This window comes from Mercenaria mercenaria, chromosome 14 (assembly GCF_021730395.1).
Source record: "Mercenaria mercenaria strain notata chromosome 14, MADL_Memer_1, whole genome shotgun sequence".
NCBI lineage: Eukaryota > Metazoa > Mollusca > Bivalvia > Venerida > Veneridae > Mercenaria > Mercenaria mercenaria.
This window is the reverse complement of record NC_069374.1, coordinates 7,475,292-7,492,140: the sequence shown is the minus strand read 5'-3', so window position 1 is coordinate 7,492,140 and position 16,849 is coordinate 7,475,292. Positions and strand designations below refer to the sequence as shown.

The 16,849-nt window shown below is 33.2% G+C and overlaps 1 long non-coding RNA gene across 1 annotated transcript; it reads left to right on the top strand.

Annotated features, from left to right (window-relative positions):
* Nucleotides 1-3,478: 3,478 nt before the first annotated feature.
* On the top strand, nucleotides 3,479-11,391 carry LOC128548348 (uncharacterized). Its single transcript, XR_008366960.1, has 4 exons — nucleotides 3,479-4,133; nucleotides 8,076-8,169; nucleotides 9,077-9,168; nucleotides 9,896-11,391. It is a non-coding gene; the product is annotated as an uncharacterized LOC128548348 (long non-coding RNA).
* The last annotated feature ends 5,458 nt before the right edge of the window (nucleotides 11,392-16,849 follow it).

The window sequence follows — 16,849 nt, the reverse complement described above, 5'->3', positions numbered from 1 at the left end:
TTTGAAAGAGACTTTTGTTGCGTCAACTAGTCAAATGAATTGAAATAAAGACTGTCAAAGAAATATATGGTCAATACAAAATTTCTGAACCGTGTAAATAATAGAGGATCACGTTTTAGGATGTGAGACTGAATGTATTGTTACGTTTATTTGACATGACTAAAAATCCCCAGTCTCTTACATAAATGTTTATGGTTTAGCAGTATATTACTAAACCAAAGAATGTTTAGTAAACAAACAACATCTTTATAAACAACCTATCTGTCCAATACATTGTGACAAAATATACTAGTTCTTTCCTCTTTATTATGCTGTTCAATCACTTACCGTACGTATTTGGGGGTAAATTAAAGCATTGATTGCATTCATATTTCAGTAAAATATTTATAATTCTTCTGTTTATGATGCACTTTCGTTGTTGAAAGCTTTATTTTAATAGGTATCAATAAAAGCTTATTGTTTCCATATATACGTACATGCATAAACAGTCAAAGTCAGGACGGCGTTCATTATAAATGAATGTAAGTATTTTTATCCAATCAGTAGACGTTTTACATAGTTATGTTCAATAGCACTGCGCATTTCCTACAAGAACTTCCACTTGTTATGTATGTTTGCGCATGCGCAGATCAAGAAGCAAGTCAAAGGACTTGGCTTCACTTTAGATGACTCTCAGTTTGCAGTTGAAGACACATCGACAACAACTATTTATTTAATTATTTGTTGCACTAGTCAAGATACATTGCCAAGTAGACAATTTCAAAGCAAAAGAAAGGCATTCTTTAGCTAGATATATTAAAAGGCATTGGAGTCCCGGGTCGTAGTACTCTGGTGGCATTTTAAGCGTCTTTTGTGGCTCATTATACTTGTTGCACCAGGACTTTAGACTGATATTCCTATAAAGAACAGATAAGGGCATTTTGTGTCTTTATTGGTAATAGAAGCCTGGGTCGTGGCATTCTGGTAATTATTTTAGTAAGGCATTTTGCTGTAAGCTAAGGGTTTACTGTTTACACAAGTTAGTTTTTAAACATTGTAGTTCTTGGTATTTCAAATATCTTTGATTATTCTTCTGATTCTTGTATAGACCTATTTAAGCTAGTCTTTTTCGAATCATTGCTTTTAAAACACGAAGCAGATAGCTTGAGGAAAATTTATATTATTGTTTTTTAGAATTTATAGACATTTCGCTACAAAAATCCATTTGACAAGCAGATAAAGTAAAAACAATGATTTATTCACCGGACGATGATCTGCGTGCAATCACTGTTTTACCGTTTATCGTCAGGTTGGGAGTAAAGCTTCGTATGAAGTTTTGCTGAATAATCAAAGGGCTATGACTGTGAAAAAAACATCTGATCGAAATACGGATTTTTGAGAGTGAAGCTTCTTATAGATTTTCACTGATTTCCAAAGCCAAAGGTTGCTGAGAAATAATCCGGACAAGAATGGCGTTATAGTTAACTAATGTTGAATAATCACAGGGCTAAAACGAGATAAATAAGTCATCGGACCGGATAGAAGAGGAAAAATTCGTTATACCCTTTAAGGGTGAAGCTTCTGATGAAGTTTCGCTGAATTCCAGTCAGTGGCTGATAAAGAATACTAAAGACAAGAAATACTGCTAATGAATACTAAAAATCATAGCACAAAAACACTCAATTAAAATATAACCGACCAGAACATGAAGATAACATGCGCATATCTTCTTTGGAGTGAGGCTTACTTTGGAATACTCCTGACAAAAGATAGCGAGAAAGACAGACGGACGGAAGGATGGACTAAACGACAACTAAACGGCGACGTATATGCATTCCTTCTGGGCAGCATAAAAACATAATATATATATATTACCGCAGACAACAGATCAAGAAGTAGTAAAACTTTGATATTTTTGTAAACGATTCTAGTACTGAACATAACAAACCAAATCAAATTAAGGTTAAATCTAACAAAAAAAAATCGACTTTGATTCATTTTTTTTAAAGTTGTAAAAGAACAACAATATGCTGATCAGGTTTGCAAAAGTAATCAGCATTTCTAAGCAATAAATGAAAGTTCAGTCAAACACAATTATAAGACAATTAATGTCAATAACTGTAGAGAACTTCGCAACACATTGTAACGTAGCGTGTTCATTTAATACAACAAACATAACCTTTTAACCAGTTTTATTTAACATAGCAACAGTCTTTAATATTTAAACATAACATTTTTACGTAGATATTATCAAGTGATGGTGACCTTATAAATCTAGCATTTCTACCCGATCTCTCTCTCTCTCTCTCTCTCTAACTCTAGATAATTATGTTTCAACATATATATTTAATTAAGCAGTCTAGTCGCTATGTAAAATTACGCAGTTCGTCGTGCCTTTTTCCTTAAACATATTTAACTTTGATCCCGGAAGTAAATGGTATAAACAACTAAGTATACCTGTTTAACCCTTGGGCTACATGTTTTGTGACAGGTTTGATAATTCAGCAAGCGTTCAATATTTTGAATTTAAATTCAAACTTAACAGTTTATCATCTTTCTCCGTAACATATTAAACAATGATTTATAGAATATACAATATTCCGAACCTTTCAAACCTGTTACATTACAAATCCCTTCATTTCTTCCACAAAATATAATAAAAAAAGATTAATAGTAAATCTAAGCTATAAAAAATCCTTAATATTGATTGTTTAGAAATGTCGCCGAGGGTTCGCCAGGTAAAATTTAGTAAACAGAATTAGCTTTTTAACTGCACAATTTAAACAGTTGGGTAATTTTACACAAACATATTAAAGATAATTTAAAGTACATAACATTACAGATAGATACAATTTTCTCAGTATTTAGGCATCAGAATAGTTAGTGCAAGCATGATACAAATATAATGGAGGAATTTCCTTGAACGTGATAATTTTTCATACAAATAAAGTACATTATATATCTTTTTTTAACATTCGTCTGCAGCTTTACAATATTACAACATTATACATTGAAATTAAACAGTTATTCATTTGCGAAAGTCACATCTGTCAGAATAAAGATATAATCTATATATATTATTACAGCGTGTACAGTATCACGTTTGTCAGATAAGCGTCTGTTCGTTTGGTTTTTCATTAATTTTGTGGAAATTCCGTCTTTCTGATGCACCTATCAGAGATTGCCATACATATAAACATAAGTGGTTAAGTTTCAAACAAATCTGCCTCCAACATCAGCCAATTCTCTGCAGTGTACAAACATCAATTGTCCGCAAGTGGTACCAAGTCTGCTGTTTCGCGTTGTTCACATCGGCGTCCCATAGTTCCATAATAATTCTCTGTTGTTGTTGAATTCTATATGCACACATCTCGTTGCGGGGTAGTAGAGCAGGCCGTGGGATCCTGACTTTGCTAATCACTAAAATTGTCTAGAATACGTACAGTTAGTTTTAATATGTTAATTCTTTACAGTTTTCAGCTAGAGTAGTCTTCTGCTAGGGCAAAATATAGTCTTCATATCAGCTGGGCGAAATAAAGTCTTCATAATCATTTGAATTGCAAACTGCGTCGGATATTTTCAATAAGAACTGCATGGTTAATTAAAGGTATAATACACTGACGAGAATCTGACATCGTGTAAATATATCTGTTGCTAAAATGTTTCTTATTTGTCTTGTTTCTTTGTTGTTTTATAAACAGAATTTCAGATTATTTCTTTTTTCATTTAACATTGTTCATAAATTCTGTCTTAACAAAGTTTCTTTAATTGTAGATGGAGAGAAAGATTGATATATTATTATAGCTCGAGGTTATTTTTCGTTGATTTTCATAATTTTATCTTTATCACTTTGACGTTCCACCAGGAAGTTGCTGATATAGTTGGCTGATAATAAGTCCTTAAGGGCTCGTTCTGTAAGGGCGTCTTTCATTGGTCAATATTGTGTGTTCAACCGTGAATTTGTCAGTCCCGTTTTGCATTCGTGGCAGAAACTGTAAGCTAACTGGCCATTATACTTTTGCTTGTATTGTGTGCAGACGTGTTTTTGTTTTAGAATTTAATTAAAATTCCACCGTAATACGAGCGCTCAGATATAATAAAAGGACATAACAATGGACAAAAAGAATGATTACACGTATTCAAGTTATTATAAGGTAAGTACATTATATATTTATCTTTTAACTTAAATAAGATGTTTTAAATTAAAACATACGTTAACATTTACACGGGTACTAAACAGTGCCTGTGGCACTGCCTGTGCCGACGAGGATTGAAGGCACTTCGCTTCCTGTACCGCAGGTACTTCGTCAATGTTTACAAAACGAGCGAGATCGGTGAGTGATTTTTGTCATTTTTATCATTTACGATGTCGTCTCTGCCGTCGTAAATTATATTTATAAATGACATGTGATCTGCTAAAACATAAAATGTGTCCAGAAAATTCCGAATTTGAACGTTATGCCAATTTTGGAAAAGTGCCGCAGGCATTTCGACGATGCCGCAGCCCCTTCGAGGTGCCGCAGGCACTTTCAAAAAGTATCGGGACATAAATTTGGCCGAAACTAGACAAATGGAAGACTGACAGAGAAACAGAAGGGCAGAAACTAAATGCACCCATGATACTGTAGTAAATTGACTTTATAGTTGTAAAATAAAGGGACCAAACCTTTGTAACGCTTTAAATATCAATCCATTATGATGGTATAGGCTATATACCAATAAAAAATTTCAGATAAAATTCAGCTACTTCAGAACAATTTTGTTACAGTTTCTAGATTTTCACTCCGTCGTAGACCTATTTTCCACAAGATACCCGTACATTTCCTTCAAGTAAACGAAAAGAAAAAGGGATGTTTAATAGTATGCAGTGAAATGCAAGTCAACTGAAGTCAGGTACCCTCATATTGCCGCATTTCAGAAAGCGGTCAGCAGAATAAAAACCCTACTTTGTTTTCACGTAAAACAACTCGAAAACATGCGAGTATTAGCATGAAAAGTGTCCTATTTTATTTGAAATTCATTCCACGAGTGAAATAATGCTCATTTGGCTCCCGATTTACGCGCAATTGCGCGAAAAATGGAAAAATTAGGATCCGTTTACTAGAGACTTCTTTAGACTACACCACGGAAGCACATTTTTGACCGAATTACTGCATTATAACCTCTGCCATGAGATAGGCAGGTAGCTGTCGCGATACTTAAGAAATTACCGTGATAAAGCGAAGTTTTCTAATAAGAGTCTCAATAGTCAGAATTTTCCTGTAAATATTATTGCGATGATTCACATTATAATCTCGATACCATTTGTGTAAGAGTCCATTGTGGACAGCTAACACTTACTAGCTAGACAGTTATTTCGGTATAAAATCCGAAACTATATTGATGTTGAAATTTTCTGTAGTTATTTTAATAGCCTAACGTTTCCTGGAAATGTTAAGTATATCTACAAATATATATATATATATATATATATATATATATATATATATATATATATATATATATATATCCGGTCAGTTAATTTCCCAACTTTATGCTTTTTGAAAATTGCCTTCTCTGTCCGTCCTATGCTGCCCGATATGTTATTCTTTGTTTCAAGTTTTGTTTGCAGGAAACGAATAGGTTTTTACGTACATGTATATATATATATGTTTTCAGAAAAATGGAGAACTTATATAAGTATAGCTCATAAACGATCAAACTGGAGAATTTTTACATGTACGTAAAAACCTATTCGTTTCCTGCAAACAAAACTTGAAAAAAAGAATAACATATCGGGCAGCATAGGACGGACAGAGAAGGCAATTTTCAAAAAGCATAATGTTTGGGAAATTAACTGACCGGAACAATCGCGTACTAGAGTTTAAGATTACCAGCGAAGATAAACCGATTGCTATACTTTTTTTATATTTGTGAATATAAAATATAATCGTACGAATGCGAGTTATTTGAGATTTGGTAAGTTATGGGCCAAATTTATAAAACTTTTAGAAGTGCCTGCGGCACCTCGAAGGGGCTGCGGCATCGTCGAAATGCCTGCGGCACTTTTTCAAAATTGGCATAACGTTCAAATTCGGAATTTTCTGGACACATTTTATGTTTTAGCAGATCACATGTCATTTATAAATATGATTTACGACGGCAGAGACGGCATCGTTTTGGTCAGCGAAAAGAAATGAGTCTAAACAGTCACTGATGTGAAAAAATCAGGTTTCATTCTAAACTTATTTGTCCTTACGTTTCTATGAATTTGATCTCTTGCCACAAATTTAAGCAAGGATATGTAGATAAGATACATTTACACCCCGCTACATTCCCCGATTTTTGAAAAAATGCTTCATGCAGTTACAAAATGATAAAAATGACAAAAATCACTCACCGATCTCGCTCGTTTTGTAAACATTGACGAAGTACCTGCGGTACAGGAAGCGAAGTGCCTTCAATCCTCGTCGGCACAGGCAGTGCCGCAGGCACTGTTTAGTACCCGTGATTTAATTTGCGTTTTTAAACAGACTTATATTTTGTGAATTATTTCGCCAAAATCATTCGAGCAAGCGAATTTGATACATAGTTAAACAAAATTCCTTTGTACTGGTTGCCTTATTTTTCTTTTTATTTCGCAGCATTTGTTACCATGTTATCAATATAAAGACAGAACAATATAACTTTAAAATGAATACTTTAAGGATATGAACTTTAAAACATGTAGATTTGATAGAAAAAAATAGAATTAATACGATTACAGCAATTCATTCATTTTGTGGAAATGTATTGCGGTAAATGTGCTTTAACTATAATGGCTAGTAAAATAATATGCTTGTTCTCACAAAAAAGGTCAGAGAACACTAAATCTAAATCAACAAAGTCATATATGCAATAAAAGTAATTACGTATTGTAAGCCTTACTTATTCGGCTCATTCTGTGATATATTATTATTTTGTTATTATGCCTCTAAATTTAGTCGTATCTGCATTTTACTATTAAGAAAAATTACGTGAATAAAAATTCAAAGTCATTAGTTACTGGCAAAGCGTACGTGCTTTAATAAAAACATAAATATCGTATAGAAACTTCAAAGGGGTTGAATATAACTATTTCTTTTTTCTTAATCTAAAGTAAAACTCTTCAGAAATACGTTTAAACAGGTGCTAGGAGATATTTACCATGACACCGGTTTTTGTAACAGGTGCGTGTATAAACCTATCATGACACCGGTTTCTACGTGTGTTGAAAAATCTATCATGACACCGGTTTCTGTAAACAGGTGAGTGGAGAAACTTATCGTGATACCGGTTTTAATACTCTACAGACTGCAGATGACATTAAATTGGAGAAACAAAACACAAAATATACAATTTTTATGCTTTAATGTTAACCTCACACTATGACTGTTTTCGTGCGTCTTACAATACTAAAGTATGCTTAAACCAGTGAACCTCGTGATATAATTTTTCTCACAGGTCTCAGAACACTAAATGATTTGACATTAAAATATTCTAATAACAATAATTACAAATGTGAATAACAGCATAGGTATTCTGTTCTAAACAGAATTAAAGAAAAAAACGTTACTTTGTGGTTGTATCTTGTATTTTCTACTAGCCTTTTACAATGCAGAAAATATAACTTTGTGCATTAGGAACTTAACCAACACCGAACAATTATAATAATAAATGTATGAACAATAACTTTAATTGAGATATTTACAAAAACAATACAGTGTATATGAATATACACCTTGGTTTTATCAACGTCATCATATAGCGCTACTTTTCTTACCAATCTTTTGTGTATCATGTTATGCTATAAATTAGCAAAGTATTCTCTAAGATTGTTTAAGCCCTGAAACAATTGTCTAACAGTTAAGGTCTAAAATAATGTCTTAAGCAGACCTTGCATTATGTCATTTTTGTTTTTTTCATTCTCAGCCATTTGACTTAACATCATATTTTTGCTTTTTCACTCTCAGCCATGTGACTTAATATCATTTGCAGATATTTTTGTTTGTCATTAGTATTATGTTTCATAAAAAGATTAGGTGTCTTTGTGTCTCTTGTTACATTTTCAATAACCATATTATTTTGATTATTTTCAGACTCGTTTGACAAAGACTGTGTATCCATGTCATCCGTCTCTATGGACTGATCAGAATGCGAAGCACCTGATTCCATACGGGATTCATTATCAAGGTAATTGTTCTGTATTGTTACCTATACTAGCTGAACTTTCGCCAGTATTGCTTGCTTTTTGTTCAGATTCTGAGTCATTTTGTTCCCTACTCTGTTCTCTTAAATGTTTTCTTAGCTGAGCTAAAGGAATGTTATCTTCCGAGGAAGAATTTTCACGTTCTTGACAGACCCTATATGTGCTTTTAGGCATTTTAACTTTTCTGATTTTGTTTGATATTTCAGTATCAGAAGCGTCAGATTCATTATTACTGCTTGAGCTAGAATCATCAGGAGGTATTGCATAATTGACCCTTCGTCTTAGATAACCTTTAACAGCTTTACGTTCGGGCCATTCAGAAATGTCAGCAAGCCTTATCTGATCTGCATGTACTTGAACAACAGAGTTGTCAAGCTGGTTTTTAATAAGATATGTAACTGGACCTTTTTGTTCAAGATTTCTGTAATGTGATTTCCAGCGATCTTCAAGATTGTTTTTTCTTTGATAGTTCTTATAATAGACAGGATCATTTATTTCAAACTTTATGTCTTTTGCTTTTTTGTCTACTTGTGTCTTATGTTTTCGTTTTGAGCGTTTTAAATGTCTATAAACAGTAAGGAAACTTGAATGTTGTTCTTGAAGAACTATCTTGTGAAACTCTTCGCCATGGTATTTAGCTCTAGGCAAATTATCAATAGGTGAAATTTTGTCTCTATTGTAAACTAATAGAAAGGTGTGAACTTTGAACTTTTGAAACATTGTGACGTATGCCTGCTAAAGACATATTAAGATGAAAATCCCATTTACGTGTATTACCTTGAACTCTTTTTGCTAAAATATCATGCAGAACTCTGTGCATTCGTTCTTGTTTTGCATTACTTTCAGGGTATTTGCTGTACATGATACATTGTCAATATTTAACTCTTTCAGGACCTCCCTAAAGGCAGAACTTGTAAATTCTGACCCTCGGTCATGAATTATCTGGAGAGGACATCCATATCAAGAATATATCTCAATCAAAAGTAAGTCTATTACTGTATTTGTACTTTTATCAGGAGCTGCGAAAGCTTCTGGAAAACCACTGAACATGTCAACAAAACAAATAATGTAACGATTGCCACTAAGTGTCTTCCTTCTCATAAGGACCACATATGTCTCTTGAAACAATAGCAAATGGAAATGGTGCAATATTTGTTTCTCTGAAGGGCGCTTTAACTTTTGTCAAATTTCTAGCTTGGCAATCAGCACAGGTTGTTACATATCTGTGAAGTTCTTTAAACATATTTGGCCAGTAGTACTTTGTTTTTATAGTTGCAAACATACGTTGTGTACCGGGGTGACCATTGTTGTGATATTCTGTTATAACTAATGATTTCAAATGACTAGGAACATATAGTCTCATAACTGGTTCTTCATCTGGGCTCGAAATATAGTATAGAATATTGTCTACTTCTAAATACTTCTTGAATTCAGCCTTATTTGGGTCACCATGCTTAAGTTGCATTTTCATCTGAACAATTGCAGGATGTTTATCTTGTTCTAATCTCATATCTAACTCTGCAAATTCTGGGACAGTTTCTACTAAAGAATCTTGTTTTTGATATTCTTTGTTAGCTACCTCTTTTGAATTTAAGTTGTTAGAGTTTATAACATTTATGCTTTTCACTGTATGTTTGTCAAAAATTTTGTAGGAATTGTCATTAATATCTGGTTCAATTTCTTGTTCACTTTCTGTTTGTTTATTTTCAGATTCTGGTGGTCGTGAAAAGAAATCAGCAATAACATTTGCTTTTCCTGGAAGATACTCTATCTTACAGATGTAACCACTAATAGACAATGCCCATAACTGAATTTTCTTGTTTTGCATTGGACTTTTCAATAAAACCTGGAGCGGAGAATGGTCGCATTTGATTGTAAATTCAGCATTGTGTAAAAAGAAGTCTAAACGTTGCAAAGAATAAAAGATGGCGTACGCCTCCTTCTCAATAGTGCTGTATTTCTTTTGTGTTTCACTTAGTTTATGAGACAGAAAATATATAGGTCTTTCTTTATTTTCATCTGATTCTGGTGAATTATAGGCTTGAGTTAAGCACGCTGCCACATGACTATCGCTGGTATCTGTGTACAATGTATACGGCTTGTTTGGATCTGGGTAGGATAAGAAAGGAATAGCTGTTAATTGTTCTTTAATTTTTTCAAAACTTTTCTGATATTCTTCTGTCCAAATAAATGGAGACTTTTTCCTTGTTAGGTTTATAAGAGGTTCTGCTATTTCTGAAAATGAGGAGATGAACCGACGATAAAACGAGGATGCCCCGATTATTTTTCGAACTTCACGCACATTTTTTGGAACCGGAAGTTACCTAATAGCTTTAACTTTATCAGGATTAGGTCTGATGCCATCTTCATCTATGACAAAACCTAAGTATTTGGTTTTAGGCTGCATGAATTGACACTTTTTCAACTTAAGTTTGATTTTATGCTCTCTTAACCTTTGAAAAATATGTCTAAGTGGCGTTTATGTTCTTCTGATGTTTTACTAAAGATGAAGCAATCGTCCAAGTACGCGACAGCAAAATCTAGACCCTCTAAGACTTTAGACATTAGTTCCTGGAACACCCCAGAGACATTAGCTAATCCGAAGCACATAACGTTAAATTCGAATAGACCCCTGAATGTGGTAAATGCAGTTTTTTCTTTATCTTTTTCATCAATCGGTATTTGCCAAAATCCTGAGCGACAGTCTAGGGTAGTTCAGTATTTTGATTCACCTAAAAGAGCCAACATATCATAGATATGAGGTAGAGGGTATGCTGTGGGTCTCACCAGGTAATTGATCCTCCTAAAGTCTATACAAAATCTGGTACTGTTGTCGTTTTTCTTTTTAACCAGAACGACAGGACTTGCATAGGGATTTTGATAAGGTCTTATTACGTTAGCCTTAAGCATTTCATCTATAGCGTCACTTATAATTTTCCTATCATTTAATGGTACTCTACATGGTCGCCGCTTTATCGGTTCATGTTCTATAGTAGGAATTTTCATTGTAATCGTCTGTGACAATTCTGAGTCATTATTCGCAAAAACGTCCCTATTTGTTTGAACTAATTTTTCTACATACTGAAAGTGTTCTTTTGGTGCTATTATTTCTTTTTGTATTAATACTTGACTTTTCACCCTTATTGTTTGATAATTCATTGACATCAGAAACAGAGGCTATACATTTTTCATCAATTTGTTCAACAGTTGCAACAGCACAAACTTTTCTTAATTTAATTGTTTTATTTGTAGCATTTACTAACATAACAGGAAACCTACGATGTTTTCGTAATTTTATGACTGAATTAGCTACCATTAAATCAGGTTCTGTACTACGATAACCATCTTCAACACTTTTTAATTCATATGTTTTAAAATTCTTTAGTTTAGAGTCTTTTCTTAATTGTCCTGAATAAATATGCATTGTCTGAGATTTTATTACAGTATCTTTTGCAATCTAACTACTGAAGAATTATGTACATCTTCTTGTAATGTGACATAGCTATTTTTAACTGTCATTGATAAAAGATCAAAATAAATTCTGCATTTGTTCTGAATGAGAAAGTCCCTTCCAAGTATTGCTTTTCTATTCATATTTAAGACCACATAAAATTTATGTTCTATTTTTTCTCCACCTATTCGAAAAATAAGATTGGTGTATCCATCTACATGCAGTGAATTACCATTTACAAACTGTAATAAAACTTTATGATTTTTAAATAGTTTTGGCTTTCTATTTAATGATTCATTTGTTCTCCTATTAATTAATGAGACTTCTGCTCCAGAGTCTACTAATGCCGTAATCTTCTGTTTCCCTATTCTAATTGTACAAGGGTTTGGATTCCCCGCTAGCGCTATAAAATAAGTTGAAAAATCATTTTTCCTACCATCGACTTCTTTATGACAGGAAGATCTTAGTTTAAAGGCCTAAATATGTTTCTTTTAGGTCTCAAAACACTCCTACATTCTCTCATAAAATGTCCTAATTTTCCACAATTCCAGCAATCAATATATGTTTTCCAATCATAGTTGTTTTGAAATTAATTTTGGCTTAATTTCTGCATATGTCTAGTGGCTTTCTTTCGTAATAATACTGCATGAACATATTTCTGACGTGTCCTACATTACTTGACATTATGACCTAGCCTACGGCAATATTGACAACGAATTTGTGACTGAATGTGACCTAAGTCTTTAGCTTTTTGACAAGTTTCTGAAGAATTTTGCTAGCTAGTAGCATTTCCGAATCGTAAATTAAACCGATTTCTTAAATTTTGCTCATTCATTGCTGACGTAACTGCAGCCTGTAAAGTTTCCGATGAATCACGCATAACCTTCATTTTAAGAAAATTTTCTGTTAACCAGTCAATAAAATGACCTATTAACTGTTTCTGAATAATTGCTAAATTTGCAATATGATTTTGACCTTGATCTTGATTTTCATAGGCATCTTCTGCCAGAGTAAATAATCTTTCAGCATAGACATTTACATTTTCATCAGGTTTTTGTTTTATATTTTGCAAAAGATATAAAGCATGCTGTGAGTCGTGTACCTCCGAAAATCTAGTAAATAAAGCATGTTTTAAAGCAGCCCAAGTACAATCTTGATTTTCGTTCATAAATCTATGTATAAAATCTGACACTGGCCTTGTTGCAGTCTGATAGCAAATTAATTTCTTTCTATCATCACTTAAATCATTTAGAATAGAATATTTTTCTATTGATTTTACCCACGACTTAGAATTACCATCAACTTTTGAAACCATATGTTGTACACTCTGAGTTCCTATTGCGGTGGAAACATTTTTAATTGAACAGCCAAATCTTGAAAAATTTGCTGAAAAGAAACGTTGTCTGCCATTTTCAAATTAATTTTTAAACAGGCAAAAAGAATAGACAGTTTACTAACCTTGTTTCTCGGCGTGATCTTCTAGTGGTATTGCGTACTTCATCGTAGTGCCCTGACAACGTTCCAAACGTTCATCCTGTCTGCGGCTCCAGAAACGCGCGTTGTAACGTAGCGTGGTCATTTAATACAACAAACATAACCTTTTAACCAGTTTTATTTAACATAGCAACAGTCTTTGATATTTAAACATAACATTTTTACGTAGATATTATCAAGTGATGGTGACCTTATAAATCTAGCATTTCTACCCGATCTCTCTCTCTCTCTCTAACTCTAGATAATTATGTTTCAAAATATGTATTTAATTAAGCAGTCTAGCCGCTATGTAAAATTACGCAATTCGTCGTGTCTTTTTCCTTAAACATATTTAACTTTGATCCCGGAAGTAAATGGTATAAACAACTAAGTATACCTGTTTAACCCTTGGGCTACATGTTTTTGACAGGTTTCATAATTCAGCAAGCTTTTAATATTTTGAATTTAGATTCAAACATTACAGTTTATCATCTTTCTCCGTAACATAATAAACAATGATTTATAGAATATACAATATTCCGAACCTTTAAAACCTGTTACATTACAACCTGAGCAGTTAGAAAAGTGAATAAAATCATTTACGAAATTTTTAGAGTTACTGGCAGACAACAACAATGATATGAACATGTAAAACTATAGTATTTCTAAGACCTATTTGGACTTTCTATTCGACACAATTCAACAATATCAATAACCAAGCAAAATCCTGTTGGTTGTTTACCTTAGCCTACATGTTTGCAATACAATTACAATATACTTTTTCAGTACAATTGTTCACTCACATTTAAAACACAGGCAAGACCAAATGTTAAGCACGTTTAAGTTTTTCACGTCATTTCTCTCCTTTCTATCTTTTGCAGTCAGTGTTGTTATTGGGTTGTTTTATTCTAAAAAATGTAACTATCAAACCCTGATCACATAACAATGTAGATTCTACTTCTAAACAAAGTCGAAGACTACGCGATTCGCATCTATAAAATTAACGCGTCTATAAAAAACACAAGTACATACAACAATTACGCCTATAGATTAAATCATCCTTTCAAGCATTCCAAATATGATATCATAGAATCTTTCGAATGTTTGCACTTCTCGTGAACGGGGCCTCCGTGTCCGAGTGGTTACAGTCGCTGACTTCAAATCACTTGCCCCTCATCGATGTTGGTTTGAGCCTCACCCTTTCAACTCTTCATGTGAGGAAGCCATCTAGCTGGCTTACGGGATGTCGGTGGTTCTACCCAGGTGCCCGCTCGTGATGAAATAATGCACGGAGGGGCACCTGGTGTTTTCCTCCACCATTAAAGCAGGAAAGTCGCCATATGACCTATAATTGTGTCGTTGCGACGTTAAACCCAACAAATTATAAATCAATTTTTACTTCCAGTGATGATTATATAGCCGTAATAACCTGATATAATGCTATTTATTCACGTTGTATTTATATAAGCTCCTTTGCCAAATATTACAGCTAAAAAATGATTATTGAACAAGCTTTAGTGCTTAAGAATAATCAGAGTCATTTAATTTTGTTGCTTATTATTTTATTTAACCATATTTTATTGCTCATATATACATGCAAGTAGACACATAGAATTACAAAAATACAAAAGCAAATGGGTTGGGCAACAAGTTCTAACAACATTACATTAAGCCCTTCCCAGGAATTTTGTTGCTGACCAGGTAAACAAATTAAAATACATTTCTGAGCAATTACTAGTAATAAAAAGTTCTTCACAGCATGAATAAAAAACAATTAAGATTAATGAAATCAATTCTTATGAGAACATGAGAACTTTGCAAAATTTGACAAAGCGTAACAGTAGACAAATTTAAAGCCATTTAGGCAAAAAAAAAAAAAAAGTGCTGAAACATTTTGCCGTTACGTTTATTTGTAGAGTATTAAATATTATACAATTATTGCCTTTTGGTGAGGTCGATATGCGGATTTATTGACCTGATAAAAACGATATCGACCGGGGCGCAGCCCGAGGTTGATATCGCTTTATCAGGTCGATAAATCCACATATCCACCGAACTTAAAGGCAACAATTGTCTCTTTTTCATTAAAACCAGCCTACTCAAAAGTATAAACTTCAAATACAAATATATGCAGCCTTTGGTCATTTTTCGTGGTAAATTATGTACGACGTCACATTGTTTTGACGTCAAACCGTGATGACGTCACAACGTGTTTTTGACTCCGTCTTCGAGTCAATATGACTTTTTATCATTGATCATGTGACTACATCTAGACCAATGAAAAGGACTATAAATATAGATTTAGTAATAATAGAAATGATCTAAACATGTAACCTAAACTTAGCAATTCAAAGAATTATTTGAAATGTCTACCATAAACAATAAAAGATAAAATAAACACACTGATTAATCTAAAAGCTGACCTGCAAGCTATAATTGTCATACTCTACAGTTATCCCTTACCAAAACCCGGGAAAGATAACACATACTCGAGTAATTACAAGCTGATTGCCCTTACTAGTCCTTTATATAAAACACTAGAACGTATGATTAGTGGTAGCTGACTCTGGTTTCTAGAATTTCAAGGCCTAATTACAACTTTTAAAAGTGCTTTTCGCTGACAGGTTAGCACCAGTAAACTTGTTCTTTTTTACTTGAATGCTGCAACTTGTTTATATACTGTCTGACAATTTCGCTAGCAGTGAAAACGGCTGTTGATTTAGCGATCAATATACCGTGGAATCCAGGATTTGAACCAATGACCTCCTGGTGAGGAGACAAACGCTCATCCCCTGCGCCGCAAGAGGTCCACTTATTTTTGGTCAGGCGACCCTTATGCGTAGGGGATCACAAAAACTATGTTGCAAGTTATAACTTAAATGAAAACTTGGTATCAAAGACTGTGTAATTAAGGAGTTTTGTATTATTGCGCCACGCTGAAATGCTACTGTACGCCGCACAATTTTGAATATGCGCGGTACGATGCGCGGCATTTTAATGCACCGCTTACCATAAAAGCATGTGTTCCAAACAAAAGGTACTCGACTAAAAAGCCTTTGTCAATAATGAAAAGGTGTCTTCAGAGTTGGATATGTAAAAATATAATTTTGTTGACAATTCTATCTATTTACAGACCCTTTGTTCACAAAATACTTGTCGGTCTCAGCTGGGTTTTACAAAATGTAAAACCATACTGAATAGTCAATTGAAAATATTCATGAATTTAACACCTATATTTAAATGCATACGTAATTCAAGAAGTTGTTGTTAAAACATAGGGTTTTATGATGTTTAAATTCAGTTGATCTCTTTTAAAGAAGACGATAAAGAAGAAGAATATTTTATTAGACTCTAAACTTTACAGTTTTTTGGTCTATAACAAAAAGAATTTATCATAAAGTAAGGTTGTGAAGTGCGATGTAATTCTACATGAATTGATGGACGTGAACAAGGACTATTTGGACATATAGTTTCTGAAGTATAAATATAATTTTGACAGGTAACACATTTTAAACTTTACGTATAAACACCGGGCTTTCGTAATTAACAGATCAGGTAATGATCAATTTTTACATGAATTTATGTTCTTTTTGTAAACGCGTGGAAAATAGTTATGGGTAGGGTATTGTATAATAAATTAATAGATGTATAATACAATGTGATGTTTCTCTTTACAATATCATGTTTATTATTATATTTAAGTATAATAAGGAAAAGAAAAATGGGCAGATAGCTCTATG